This window comes from Periplaneta americana, chromosome 4 (genome assembly GCF_040183065.1).
Source record: "Periplaneta americana isolate PAMFEO1 chromosome 4, P.americana_PAMFEO1_priV1, whole genome shotgun sequence".
In the NCBI taxonomy this organism is placed as follows: Eukaryota; Metazoa; Arthropoda; class Insecta; order Blattodea; family Blattidae; genus Periplaneta; species Periplaneta americana.
The window spans coordinates 82660517-82676847 of NC_091120.1; the positions used below are offsets into that span (position 1 = coordinate 82660517).

The 16331-nt window shown below is 37.0% G+C and overlaps 1 protein-coding gene across 1 annotated transcript in view; it reads left to right on the top strand.

Moving 5' to 3' along the window:
- sr (stripe) overlaps positions 1-16331 on the top strand; it is a 1127550-nt gene that overhangs the window by 614828 nt on the left and 496391 nt on the right. Inside the window, exon 4 of the mRNA XM_069823631.1 lies at positions 7759-7842. The gene's annotated coding sequence lies outside the window, so the exon portion shown is untranslated. The remainder of the gene's footprint in view (positions 1-7758; positions 7843-16331) is intronic.

A 16331-nucleotide genomic window follows, 5' to 3' on the forward strand; every position in this document is an offset into this window, starting at 1 on the left:
TTTTTGTTACTCTTCTTAAGAAAGTGATCTTAGTGTTAGAATTTTAAATTGTATTTTAGAAACAGTAGAAATTTCTATTTTTGTGAATTACCGGTATGTATAATCTGTGTAATCAGAATCTTAAATTTTAATTCAGAAAAAATAGGTATGTTTGATGAACAATGTAAAATTGTATGTCATTTTCAAGTATTTCTATCAAAACGGAACTGTACCAGAACACGAGTTTTGCTCTTTCGAGGTACTTTCATGTAGCGTCTTTTTATGTATATGTTATTATTAAATAAATCTAAATCTAAATATCAGGGTTTCGAAAAAAAAAGTTTTCTTCTCAGTAAATGTGAACAAAGTTTTTAAATTCAGAATTTTTGAAACGTGGTGCTCATATTTCAACATATTTATTCATATTTAAGTCAAAATTAAACACGCAGGAACAGTTGTACCTCAACTTTATGTCTTTAATAGTTACAATACTTCATTAAAATGTTAAGTACATTAGTACATTCGTTTTGATATTGTTCAAATACCTAGTGCCATAGAATAAAACTGAAACAGATTTGAATTTAGGGCATTCATATTATACAGAGTGTTTTCGAGGTGGTGTTACAAACTTTCAGGGATGATGGGGAAGGACACATGAATCAATTTGAGATAAGGAACCATGGTCCGGAAATGATTGAGTCGAAAGTTATAAGCAAAAATAGTTGTGTGGAAATGGAATTGTAATTTGGCACCACGTGCCCTCCTTCCCTTAACCTTTGTAACAGTCGTGGAAAGATGGTATGTGCCGGATATTTCCTACGTGGGTACTTGTCCCGATACAATCTGTGAGCTTGTCTACTGTTCTCATTGGCTCATCCGTATTCGAAAATCAGGTCTGCTTATTCCGCTCTCATGTATTCCTCCATTTCACTAGGACTAATTATCTGGACACTGCAACTTGTACACATACACAGTTTTCTACAGAAGTGCATATCAGGACCGACCATGTCCGTTACACATTACGCTATCTGCATTGCTTTAGTGTAGTTTCCTGTCCCCATCCCTCAGACAGCGCACTGAATGGAATACTGTAAGTAGACAACGTTAACAACGTCAGATGAATACAGTATGTGTAAGATGCACAGATAAATACACACAAATAAGGTGTACAGAGGAATAAAATTATTTAATTTCCACACAACTATTTTTGCTTGTAACTTTTGACTCTGTCATTTCCGGACCAGGGTCCCTTATCTCAAATTGATACATGTGCCCTTCGCCATCATCCCTGAAAGTTTCTAACACCACCTCGGAAACACCCTGTAGCCTATATATCCAGGTGGAAAAATTAAAAAAAAAAAGGCATCCCCCCCCCAGACCAGTATAATTGAAGTGGAATTCAACTGTTTTAATAAAAATGAAAAATTAACAAAGCCTTTCTGACTAGTAATCGTCTATAGAGTTCATGAAGATTGTACATTTGGCACAACTCGTAAGAGAATAGCTAATCATAACACACTACGTCCACACCTGTGGAGTAACAGCTAGCGCGTCTGGCCGCGAAACCAGTTGGCCCGGGTTCGATTCCCGGTCGGGGCAAGTTACCTGGTTGAGGTTTTTCCCGGATTTTCCCTCAACCCAATATGAGCAAATGCTGGGTAAGTTTCGGTGCTGGACTCCGGACTCATTTCACTGGCATTATCACCTTCATTTCATTCAGACGCTAAATAACCTGAGCTGTTGATAAAGCGTCGTAAAATAACCTACTAAAAAACACTACTGCCATCTAGCGGAATATTTGTAATGATGAGATGGTACAATCACGGCCGACTTGATGCTCGCTTCACTTCTCCTTTACATTTTCATGACAATTAGTATGTCAATTAAAATGTTATTGTATTAGAGTACTTTATTTTTCTTATTTTTAAATACTTTCTTCCAATCGTGTAACAGTCAATTAAATTCCATTCGAGTTTTGATTTTCTCTAGATAAATCAAAACCTCTAGTGAGTGTTAAAAAAACAAGTGGAATACGAGTAGTTCGAGCGGAATCAAACTGTAGCCGGAGTATATTTCAACCTGGGATGGTTGAGGCTTCGGCCGCTTTGCCTGCAGGAGAGGACGAGGAGCGCGCCGACAATGGTATCACTTGCCGGGTGTGGGCGCGTAACGAGCGAGGCAATGAGCCCGCAGCTGGCCGGATGAGGCTCCGCGCCACGCGACAAGGGCTAGCACGCGTGAGGACAGGAAGTGCGGCCGGCGCGGCGGGCAGTGGCGTGCTGGCACCACTTGTTGCGCACTAACTGCCCTCTGCTTTTTCACTCCCCTTTCTCTGCCTCTTCTCCTTGCAGTATTTCTCATTCCATCATGGATATGTATGCGGAACTGACGTTTCCAGTATCCCAATAAATAAGAAGTGGTGGTGTTGGGCATGCAGTTTTTGGGAAGGGTTTTAGTGGGAATGAAAAATACGAATGTTCAGCAGTTTGTATGTATGTATGTATGTATGTATGTATGTATGTATGTATGTATGTATGTATGTATGTATGTATGTATGTATGTATTCACACTGCAAATGGGTATATACCCGACGGCAATGGTAACTAATTACACTCAATAATGACAATTAATAATAAACACAATTAATAGTATATCAATAATAATAATAATAATAATAATAATAATAATAATAATAATAATAATATGGAGCATCCGAAATTAAATAAAGCACCATGACTTAAAATAACATTTAAAGTAAATGTAATTTGTATCTTACCCTAAGTTCGAACTAAACCCCACGAATATGATATGTTCATACCTGCACAAGTACCTTTCAGCACTATACCCATTTCATTGACAACTCACTCACTGCACTGGAACTACGACACATGTCACTGACTCTGTCCTGATTTCACTAACACTTCAAAAACATTTCACTATTCAAATATTTTGCACTGCCACTATAAACTATAAAACTTTACTGACGGGAAAACACTTCACTTACATAACACACTTCACTGACACAACACACTTCTTCACTGATACAACACTTCAAATAACAAAACATCAATTACACCCTTTAAGTAGTATGTACTGTATAAATGTACTACCGTCCATTAGTGAAGTCCCTAAGCAAATTTTTAAATACTTTTTTGGTTTTTGGTTTAGTAAGTCTGCAGGTAAAGTATTCCAGTCCCTGATAGTACGATTGAGAAAATAAAACTTTCCAGTGTCGATGAGTTTGAGGAAAAGATGTGAACTTTTTGCCGGTACAGTCTAACTTTTTTAATTTCAAGAAAATCGAAGGGGCCAGTGCAGAAAATCGAATTATAAAAGTTTCGATTGATTCCTTACTATCTACGCCAGAGCATTTCGATTAAAATGCACGATAAAATGCGAAGAGTACAGTTCTGTATGGATGCAGGTGGAAGACGTTTTCAACATTTACCCTGAGAAATCTGCCACAGTTACTCTATAATTATTCACAACAGATGTAAACGTTTGCTATTATTGGTTCAGAAGTTGTAAGTCATTAAAATTTAAAAGGTTTATATAGGTCGCTCTGTATAAAAATGCATGTGGGTGTGTCAGGGACACAGCCGTGGGTTTTACGTGAATACCTATCAACAGATCTACACGGCGTCTTTCGTTTGACACCGAAATCCGGGCGCTGGCAGATCGGAGTCGCGAGATATTGGCTTACTGTCCGGAAATTTTTGCGCATCCCCCAAAATAGCAGTCAATCGCCGCGACCCCCCACCACCAAGTTCATTCTCGCATCGTAGTAGTATACCCAATCGAACGAGACCATATGTATTTCAATACTGTTATAGTCGCAAGGTTATGGTGTCGGAATGGATCACTCTGCAAATGTTATATCGAAGTTCCCGTTATCGCAGCTCATATAGGCTGGCTGTCTGATTTTAAAGACTTATTCACGTCAAAAAATCAATGTAATATAGTAAGAACGAAACTGTTCATTCAAGATTTTGTGCAACATTGTTAAAATACACGACATTAAAAGTTTTTTAAAAAGCTTCATACTTTCGCTTTCTGACATTTAATTTTTTATTCTTGCAAAATTCTTCGAATTTATTGAGCGCTTGCAAAATTCTTTCACTCACATTTTGTTGTCTCTTAACGCGGCATCTTAATTCCTGGATGTGATCCATGGCCTGGGCGATTGTAAGGAATGATTTCTCGGGATGTTCTGGCTCTTCTTCTTCTTCTTCTTCTTCTTCTTCTTCTTCTACTTAAGGTTGGGCGTCAGCCTGCTCGCGCTATATTGCGGGCTGAGTTTTGGAACTAAATGCCGTTGGGTTTTACTTCGAATTTTAAAAAGCTCGAATTACAGACGATTTGTTAACATTACGCTGCATAGGAATGTCAAAGCACCACGCGAAAATTTCGAATTATTCAAAATTTCGAATTAAAAACGTTCGAATTAGACAAGTTCGACTGTATTACAACGAGAAAGGAAAGACAGTATCTATATTAATAACGGTGATGTCACAACATAAATGATCCTCTGAAGTCTCTGCGTACTTCATAGCAGAAAAAACGCGGTAAATTACGTTATTCCTGAAACCACAACATTTTACAGTAATATTTTATATCGAAATGATCAGGAACAAGTTTTCATGAATAATCAAACATACGTCACAGAGGAAAAAATTTGGTCATCTTTTTTTTTTTTTTTAAATTAACAAATATAATAAGATAGTAAACCTACTGAAAATCTGAAACCATAACAAAATTATTTGTTGTCAGTTTGGAAGAAGTTTATATTTCGCTTGAGTGGTGCTAGTTTCATCGAATTATTCCCAAATCCATGTTCTCTTCCTTGATTCCATCTATGAAGTAGTCATTGTCTATAATATATAAAATGGAATAAAAGTCACAAACAACTCAGAAAAACATCTAATTTCTTCATAAAGTAAATATGTTTATCATGAAATTGCTGTAATAAATAAAATTGTTTAAATGATTATTCGTTTAAATATATCTTAATTAAAATAAACGTCCAAAGAGTTTCCAGAATGTCATTTTCCCCCTTCAAACCTATAATATAGTAAAATGTGAACGAAGAAAGAAATTCGTTATACAAAATCTTTCAGTTTGACAAATGTACAGACGTCTTGGCAGCAAGTGAACCTCGTAACAAACATACCACTGCTTATGTATATACTGCAGAAATCTCTTGGGGCAAAAACGACACAGGTGAATTCTCAGTATTCCTAACGCCGTTTGTCTACATACAACTATTTATCACCAATGAATGTATTTATTTTTATTTTATTGGGTTATTTTACGACTCTGTATCAACATCTAGGTTATTTAGCGTCTGAATGATATGAAGGTGATAATGCCGGTGAAATGGGTCCGGGGTCCAGCACTGAAAGTTACCCAACATTTACTCCTATTGGGTTGAGGGAAAACCCCGGAAAAAAATCTCAACCAGGTAACGTGCCCCGACCGGGATTCGAACCCGGGCCACCTGGTTTCGCAGCCAGACGCGCTGACCGTTACTCCACAGGTGTGGACCCAATGAATGTATCCTGTCCATATTCAGTAATCATGAATCACTTTATCCGGGAATTATAAACATGAAATATAATTTTTAGTTAATCATCACTAGAAATCAAAAACACGAAATGATTGTGTGCTTGAAATTGGGTATAAGAATGTATCTTTAAATTTAGATTTTTATACAAGAAAGCCAGCAGACTAGCTCAGTTGGTAAAGAGTTCGTTACGGAATGGAGGGACCAATCTCGGATGGTTGTTTTGGGATTCTATTTTTTTGCCACAACTTCCACAACAAGACCGAGGTCAATTCAGCCTTCTATCACACTTGGCACCAAGTCTTTCCCGGAGATAAAAAGACGGCAGAAGCACGGTGATTATCACATCACCTCATCTAGTGACGACATGATGATAAAATAGTCCTACTTCAAGGTAGTCCATTCATAGAACTGTATCTACACGAGATACCTTTACCTTCTTCACACATTGAGTAAGTTTAGGAGAAAAATTCAATTCTACAGGAAACATATCTCAGACCTCTATGTTTCTAAGAGTATCAGGATTCATATGTAACATATGGATTTAAGATGAAAGCCATATTCACCTTGATGGCTACCTCAGCCGATAAACAACTAGTTTTTTAGGGTTTGGACTACCGGATGACGTTATACAGAAATCACTGCACAGTGCGCGGGTTACGATTTGGTGCGCCGTGTCCGGTCATGGAATATTGGGCCCTTATTTCGTCGAGGATGCTGCACAGAATTCATAAACAGTAAACCAGATATTCTACAGAGACCTCATTATTGCTCCATTTGTGCGGTATTTGCGTAGTTTTTGTTGCGTCAGAAACTTACCCCTCCAACTACAATTGTTGCAGCAAGATGGAGCTACAGCCCACACCGCTGGGGAGTCATTTGCCCTACTGCAGCGACACTTCGGTGACCGCCTAATTTGTCGTGGAACTCCATTCCCGTAGCCTTCCTGCTCCCCGGATCTCACGGCTCTAGTTGCCTACACATGGGGCATGTTCAAGCAATCAGTTTTCCAAGACATATGACCCACCTACAAATATTTTCGAATTACGCGGGAAGATAACGTCATTTCTTGTGTCCTTACAGCAACCTCTGTTCATCAACATGTACAATAATCTTCAGAAACGTTATGAACAATGTGTGGCACGTGATAGTACACATTCTGAATACATACTGCACCAACGCAATTAAATAAATTTCAGTGTCATTTGTTTTGCCGCATACCGTACATCACTACTATTTTATTATAAAACTTGGCAAATCAAGAAGCTAATAAAATTGATTAATAATGACGAAATTTAAGAAAATTTTATTTATGGTTATATCAGTAAAAATCTAAAACTTAACAAAATCAATCAGCTAATAAAGTTACTTCATACGTGGACAGTTTGCAGGAATACTAAAAATCCACAGGTTACACTATATCAGATGTGAAGGAATATGAATAGAATCAATGTTTACGGATTAGCATCCAATATAAAGAACAAATTTGCTACGCGTAAGTAAACAAAGTCAAATTTCTCACGTTTGGGATTATAAACAACGCCTTCTTTTCTGCAATCCATAAAAATTAAGTAGAGGCCTACATAATACGCGTATTACATTACATTATTTATGTATCGATATATTTTTTAATAATACAGTAGAGCATCGATTATCCGAAACAATTGGGGACGGAGGGTGCTCGGATAACTGATTTTTCGGATAACCGATCATTTACAAAAATAAATTGTACCTGTGTCATAGGAGCAGTATGAAACAATTAAAAAAAAAACCACTGATATTAAACACAAAACTGTACATATATATTTTATATCACACGTGATACAAATAAAACAGAGAACTGACTAGCCTAGTTTGACAAGTTCAAAATGACCATTAAAGTAGGAAAAGAAATCCGATTTTTTTTTTTTTTTTTGCTTCAGAGCTGAGATTCGTTTTTTTTCTGCCAAATCTCACACACAGCGAAAGCGGAACTTCTACATGGCGCGCGCGCAAATTTGAATTTGCCGACTAAAACGCTTTCGGTTAACCGATGTTTCGCTTGATTGGTATTCGGATAATCGATCTCTACTGTAGTTGAAAATAGATCATGGACGTATTGCTATTATTTGCAACTCTAATAAAGGAACTAAATTCTTGCTTATGAAATGCGAGAAACTTATACTGTGAAAGTATTTGTCAATTTTGTGACATCATTTCTTTCTTTTTCTTTCCAGTGTCCAGATCCAGCAGACGAACATTTTCAAAAGTCTCAAGGAATGCAGTGAAATCTACATTATCTCGCCCAAACAAGACCGAAGGTAAGCAGGATAACGGAGATGTATCAGCGATAAATGTCCGAAATAATGTTTTCAAAGATATATTTATAATTATCATAATAAATGATCAGGTCTATCTTATTTCGGAAAACTTGTTACAGCTATGATTAAATAATACTCTTCCTACCATTCTCTCTATACTTGTCTATAGTCTCAATTGTATATAGACTATATATAGTATTTTGTTCTTGCCTATCTCTTCATTGTAATATCAGTCGAGTTACTATATCCATTAATTAAGACATTATTAGTATGCTATAATTTATGAATAAAATTTATTGTTATAGGCCTAATTTTTGGCAGAGTCGGATTCTTAAGATATATTTAAAAATACAAGAACTGATCAATAAAATAGTCACAAAGGTACCGTTAAGGAAAATAAATTTAATTTTTTTTTTCAAAAAGTTATTTGTGCCAGAAAGCAGTTCCCAATGTAGATCACTTCTTTGTTTCGGTCTCATTGTGTGTATTTAGTAGATTTTCTCAACATGAACATTAATTAATTTGGAATGTGTGATTTTTTTTTAGTATTCAGTTTTCTGTAATAATTATGCTTGAAGTAAAAACGCTTTAGCATTTTACATATCATATTGATACTTAAGTATTTTCATTTATGCATGTATGTTCTGTTTTGTATGGTTGTGTAACTTGGACTCTCACTTTGAGAGAGGAACAGGGATTAAGGGTGTTTGAGAATAAGGTTCTGAGGAAAATATTTAGGGCTAAAAGGGATGAAGTTACAGGAGAATGGAGCGCGTATGGGCGAATCTAGAAATGCATATAGAGTGTTAGTTGGGAGGCCGGAGGGAAAAAGACTTGGGGAGACCGAGACTTAGATGGGAGGATAATATTAAAATGGATTTGAGGGAGGTGGGATATGATAACAGAGACTGGATTAATCTTGCACAGGATAGGGACCGATGGCGGGCTTATGTGAGGGCAGCAATGAACCTTAAAAGCCATTTGTAAGTACGTGAAAGTATTTGTCAAAAATCTGAAGAAAATGGGATAGGTCGGGAGAAAAATCTAAACTTGCTTGAGTTAAAAAAAAAAGTAACGCAATGCTATGGGAATCGCATGTAATTGTATTTTATTTCTTTGTTAATCGTTTTCTTTTGTTTCCCATTGCTAAAGAACTCTAAACTGACAGCAAACATTCTGATGGGGCAGATAAAAAAGTTAAATTTTTTCTTCCACCATATTATTAATGTCAAAAGAAGTGCTTATACAAATTTTAGCCACTCGACCGAAATTACGAGTCTGTCCAGAAAGTGATTTTCCCTGGGGCAATTTAAAGAAAAAACACAATTGCATGGAAAGATTTATTGAAACATATACAGCATTTGTTGCGCTATTTGTCAACATATCCCCCACCGGAATTGAGACATTTGTCATAACATGGGATCAATTTTTGTATCCTTGTGTCGTAGAAGTCAGCCGCCTGGGATCGGAACCAGCATTTGACAGCCGTCTGCATCTCTCTGTCGATCCCACAATATGACAAATGTCAAAATTTCGGTGGAGAATATGTTCAAAAATAGCTCAACAATATTGTTGTGTCTGTTGTAATATTTTTTTTCCAATTAAATTATGTTTTCTTTCTGTTAACGGCATCTGGCGAACTTATTTTTTACGGCCCTTGTAATTGCGGTCGAGTGGCCAAAATTTGTATAAGCACTTCTTTCAACATTATTAACACGGTGGAATAAATAAAAAAAAATAACTTTTTTATCTTCCCCCATCAGAATGTTTGCTTGTCAGCAGACTTTCTATTTTGGGGGCACTTAAGGATGCAGCCTATGTTATTCACCCGCACAGAATTCCGGAATTGTAAGCAAATATTCACAACTGTATCAATGTCACATAACGCCAAACAGTGCAACATGTTTTCCAGAACACGATTACATGTGCCCACTTTCTTGAAGCATAATGCGGCGGCCACTTCCAATACTTACTCTAAAAGAAATATTTTCCCACAGGACTGCGTAATTTTTTTAACACCCTCCACAATAACTATAGCTTTCCCATTATTTTATCGTGCTCTTAGTGGTTGCTTGTAATTCAGGACATATCATGATAGCCGTCAGATCCGAGATTCTCGGGTTCAAACCCGGCTTAAGATGATGGATTTTGAAGGGCGATAAAACATCTCCATCATGTCCCACTCCGGAATTTAACTAAAGCTGGTAATTTCGTGTCGTGTATATTTACGGCACGTAAAAGTACATTTTATATTTACGGCACGTAAAAGTACATGTTATATTTACGGCACGTAAAAGTACACTGTCCATCATAGAGGCTCCAGACTAAATATGTCTTTCATTTCTCACCTCGTCGAATTTAAACACTGAACTCGCGCTAAAATACCTTTTTTTAATTTCAACCTCTTTCTTCCAGCCGGTTCTGGTAAAGGGAGTTCATCAGTTGAGCGCAAGAGAAAATTTTACCTGAACTGAATGCATCAGTTGAGCGCGGAGGTCAATTTTGGGATGCATCAGTTGAGCGCTGCGGTCAGTTTAACACGAGCCGCAGCAATTTCCCTTCCCATTTTGTAGAGACTTAGAACTCTCTATACATTGACAGGTGTGGTTAAAAAAGCTGCTTTCGTAAAAATGCTCGTACCGATAAATTGGTACTTATCAGAATTTAAAATGCTAGTACTGATATCTTGGTACTTGTCAGAGTTTAAAATATTTGTTCCAGAGCTAGTAATAGATTTTTTAATATCTACGTCACTTTCTTGGATAATAGTAGTCACTCTCTGTAGGGAACCAATTCTAGTAATATTTCCGCGTCTAATCTACAAAATAATTCTTCTATATAACGTTTCTTCCTTTTGTATGTAGGATTGGCTCTAACAGTAATCATTCATTTTAATATATGTGCTAGTTTGTTTCTCAATTATGACTTGAAGAAACAATTGATATACTGTATATGAGGGTGAGCATTATTAAAATTCACAGAGAACGCTTTGTGGAAAACCTCAAGTGCATTATTACTTCCGTCTGATGTAACAGTATCGGAAGCCCATATTTCAGGGGGAAATAACGAATCCAGTATGAAATTTGATATCAAATAATCAGCAATGACTCTGATACTTTCATTAACAGGTTGGTTGCTAACTAAATCTTGAACAAATGCATCTCCGACTTCATTTGGAGGAAGAAATGGAAGACCGAATACCCAATGCAACCATTTACCGTTGTCAGTGTTATGGATGGATGGCCTTAACTACACCAGAATAAATAAATAAATAAATAGAGATATCCAAATAATAGAAAGCCCCAAGGACTGAATTTTTCTCCACCAAGCCTTACACGGCACACAAATTTTCTCACACGCTACGTGTCATCACTAAGCCTAAGAAAAACTGACCACCGTGCTCAAGTGATGTTTACCCCAAACTGACCCCGTGCTCAACTGATGCATTTTTAATCCTTTCGCGCTCAATTGATGTACACCCCTGGTAAACCGTCAACTTTCAGCCGATAATGAAATCCGTGTACCCGAATTGATGGCCGGGAACTCTACCATTTGAGAGATCACCACCACCACCACCACCACCACCACCACCACCACCACCACCACCACCACCAAGAATTGAGTGCTCTGACCCGTTCCATCCTCATATGGAATTAATACTAGACATAAACACTGCAGTGGCTGACTGGTCAGATCTTTAGCCTGTCACGTGGGTGTTGGCACAAATTTCACTAATAATAAATCAACTTTGACGAATAAAATTCCCATTAATTAATAAAACTTATTGCGAAAAAATATATATATTAAAAATCAAAGATAAAAACTAAAATCACGCAAAAATGTACGTGGTCCGAAAAATCCACAGTGACATCACCTATCAGTGAATGGTTGGAATTTTCTCGGGGTTCTCCCTTTTTCCTGTATTAGGAATCTAATGGCCGGTTTGTCCAAGTATTGTTAGAACACTTAACGACTGTTAAACCTTCAACAGTTTGTTAAATACAGTTTTTCCATTTGTTCAACACCAGTTTGGCTTAACAGGTTCTTAACCGTTTGTTAACTTTAAATGTAGGATTTCAGGCCGTTAACTCATTTAACAAACAGTTAAACATGGCGGATAACACCACAGCTGTTCAGACAAAAGTTGTGAAAATCTTTGAGGAATGTTTAGAGTAAGGGCCGGTTTCACCAAGCTTCAGTAAATCAGTTCAAATGAAACATTAACCAGTACTGAAGATTAAAATATTTACACGAATACATTTATAATATGTGCGCTGTCGCCGTAAACTTCAAGCCCAGCAGCTATATGTGCCTCGTCGCGCTAATCTCGTCATGACTCTCCGGTGGAGCAGTCAGTAGTGAGTTGACATACCAATCCAGGGGCCCGTGTTCGATTCTCGGCGAGAATAATTTTTTTTTATTAACGTAACTAATTTTTGTACATGTTACTTTCTTCATTTTTTTAATTTTCTGTAGTGGAACGAATTATTTCGCAACTCTGGCTCCACTAGGAGAATTTAAAAAACTCTTGGGAGATCAATTTTCTTCCCGAAATAAAACTAAGATAAACCAATTAAAGAAAAATAAAAGAAATATACATGTGGATCTAATACATTGTCCACATGCCACCGGCGTCTATCACTGCCTGGCATTTTCGGGGCATTGAGTCCACCAGATCGCGGAAATAGTTCTGATCCTTAGCGAAATCTTCCCAGGTAGCCAGAACTTGATCCCAGAACTGATCTGGATTTTGAGGTGGGATGTCTCGATATTTTTCAATCCTCCTCTTTTTTCATGCTTTTCCGTGAACCGTCTTTGAACGTTTATGGCGGTGTGCGCGGGGTGATTATCTTGCTGGAAAATTAAATTTCCATCGGAAAGAAAACGATTATAAATTCCAAGAATCCAGCTCTTTCGCTTCTGTTTTAAAGCCAGTGCAAACATATCTTATCGTTAGCTATAATATAATTCTAATAAATGAAATTTAATATACCAATTAAGTTTTGTTATGTTTCAAATGCACATAATGTATTAATTTACTAATATTTCCTAGGTACCGGTATGTAGTTATAAAGTTATAATAATCACTTTCATGTCTTAAAATAAAACTCAGTTGTATGTTACCTAGTTGACTAGTTTCAGCTTTGTCTCAGCCGTTTTTATGATATTCTAACCTATGATCAGTTTCTTCTAAAATTTTGAGTACCGGTACCACGATCTTCGTGACGTGGTATCTTTTGTGAATTTTTGTGTCATTCAAATTTTCAAAATGATCGGTTTTTAAATGGTTAATATCTCCATTTGACTTAATTTTCGAGCAGTTCCAGATATAAAAATTTTGCGTCGAAACGTTCCGCCGTTTTATATTGCAACTAATGAATAATTAAAAATTTAAAGACGGAAATTTCTATCACTAAATTTAATGATAGTTTTACTGGTTCGTTAGGCTAAAGATGCTTGGTGAGATATAAAAATGATTTAATGAACCAGTAAATACATTAATGAATCATTAAAACCTTAATGAAGCTTTGTGAAACCGGCCAGAAAACTGGTAATATATAATTTAAAAGATATTTTGGAATATTAATATACGGAAGATAATCTTTATAAGTCAACTGATTATCATACTGACGCTTATTTCGATGCTGAGCTATTATCCATTTAATATTGAGGAAATGTGCGATCTCAACGTGGCAAGAAATTGAAGTCAGATTTGAATATCCTACAAACAGAAATAGGCCACTTGTTCCAATTCACCAGCTACTATTAACTCTAAATTCTATATTACTGGCTCTTCAACTATAGCCGATGTCAATAGTGCTTCAAAATACGCAGTGAGTAAATAATAAAATGTTTCAGCAGCAATTGCTTCTTTAGGACGAAATTACATATAATTTATACAAGGACCTGAATTAAAGAATTTTATATAATACGGAATTCTCCTCGGGGTCTTGTGTACAGTTGACTACACACACATTCGTGTAATTATTGTCACCTAGTGGACATAATACTGAGATTTTTTCTAAACAGAAATTCATATCTAGCATTATAAAATATAACCATACTTATAATAATTATTATTATTCAATAGTAGTCAATGCAACTTTCATTTATCAACTCTCTGTACTGTATGAATCATGGCTACTGTAACAGGTTACGATTTTATACATGTTTCATGACTTACTCTACAGTACAGAATTTAAATAATAATATCAGCCAATAAGAAGTTGTCTTACATATGCAAAATCATTACCAACTGCTGTTGAGTAGTTAGAATAGTATTAACGACAGTTAAAGTTGTGTTGGTTATTTTAAACAAAATTGTGTTGGAAAAATGGAAAACATCTTAACAAAACGTTAAAAATAAACCAGCTGTTAATTTAACATTTGTTAAGTCAAATTAAACATTACTTGGAAAAACTGGCCATAAGTCTACATAATTCCGTCAACATTTATCCATTTCGTCACAATTTCACAGCATGTCCCGAAGCGCGGAAGGGCTAACCCAGGGACGAGTGAAGTTACCTTCTCGAAACCCGGCTACTCAACGAATCTTAGGCCGTATCTCAAAGTTCAAGTTCAAACTACACACTAGTGACTAGCAACTAGGTGACTTGTAAACTACACACTAGGGAGCTTTGGAAATGCATGCTTGAAACATGGCCTTCTTCATAGACTATTTTTCTAAAAGCCATGATATCACGGTGCAGCATTGAATTAAGAAGGCAGTGTCCTAATGCAGTTTCATTACGAGTTATGTGGAAAAGATATGGGCTTAATATATTACAATAATGTTTAAAACATTGTACAGAAGGTACTAACTATGTTGGTGTTCAAAGTTAACGTGTTGTACTACATTATACAGCATTTACATTACTTCACTTCAAAAGCATTTTCAGATTTCATATCCCCAATTGCTGATGAGGCATCCATGTTTGTTTAGTGAACAAGTCAACAACCAAGCAAGCATTTTCGTTTACTATCTACTACGGACTTGATTGCTATGCACTATGTAGCTTTGGATCATAACTTCTGACGCCACATCCGGCTATTTAGTCAACAATCTAGTTCACTTCAGCTGAAAAACGTAGCTTTGAGACACGGCCTTAGTGTAGTCAGCTGGTGTGGTTTTGGGAATGCGTCTAACTTGAGGGTTAGCGGAATAGATTTTCAAAGGTCACAGTCCTGGGTCGCAACGCCCCCTCCCGAAATTCAATTAAACACTAGACATGCTGAAGTAGAGGGCACGTTGGGTATGTGGTTAACATGGTGCGAGGCCACCGCTTACTGATGTTTACTGGTCTTCCACTGTAAATATTTACAGCAATAAAAAAAGTGCGACTTGTAGCGCTTTAACACGCATCGTTGGCCACCCCGTGTTTGAGCGCTGGCCATATCACGCCACTCGGGCCAGCACGCGCCGTAATGTGTCGCATCCTCTTGAGGCACTTGTAACATGTACTTATATACCCACGCGAGCGCTCCCAGACAGCACGTTGGCGAAAGAATGCGACAAAACCGCCCACCGCTTCATTGATCAAAGTATAAATAATTGAAGTCAAGGAGATAACAATATTTTTAAAAAAGACCATGACAAAAGACGGGCACCTGTTTCCTTTATTCCGTAATGCAGAAATGACTTCCTACTTTGTGAAGCTTATGGAATTAGGGAACGGTTTGGGCCACTGGCTCCAAAACTACATTCCTCGGGACTAACATGTTCCTTGGCTTGTTTCACACCATTAAGGAACTACCACAACAACACCACCACCACACTGCAAACTTTTCAGTTAAAATTATTAGATTATGCCATTACTTCCTTTCAAATTTACATTTAAATCTATGTTAAAAAGTAATAATGAATTCAAATTTCCAAAATGGAACATTCTGAAATTTCCATGAGCAAGGCCTTGTTATTACTAGTGATAAACGCGAAATGGGGCTGAGACATGCACCAAGAAGTACATGAAGATTTAACGTAAATATTTCTGATATCTGACAGTAAATTTATTGCTAATGTTCCCTGTTTCTGCGAAAAATCTTCCGCGAAAAAAAAAAGGGTATGTTTTAAAATTTGTTTAAAGAAATACAGGACATTAGTTTTAAACAGTTAGCTGCAAAACATACGGTAGGGATACAAAGCCTTTCGTTATTCTATTATTCTCTTTAATGGTCAAAAGCAGAGGTCAGCACAGAGCACGCTGGGGCTAGCTTTTCTTACCCGCGGAAAACGCAGTGCACCATGGTACCCGTTGTACATTTCAGCGAGTGCTGACGACCACTGATCTAAAGGATAATTTATGGCTGAGAGAGTCCACACCTGTGAAGTAACGGTTAGCGCGTCTGGCCGCGAAACCAGGTGGCCCGGATTCGAATCCCGGTCGGGGCAATTTACCTGGTTGAGGTTTTTCCGGGATTTTCCCTCAGCCCAATTTAAGCAAATGCTGGGTAACTTTCGGTGCTGGACACCGGACTCATTTCACCGATAT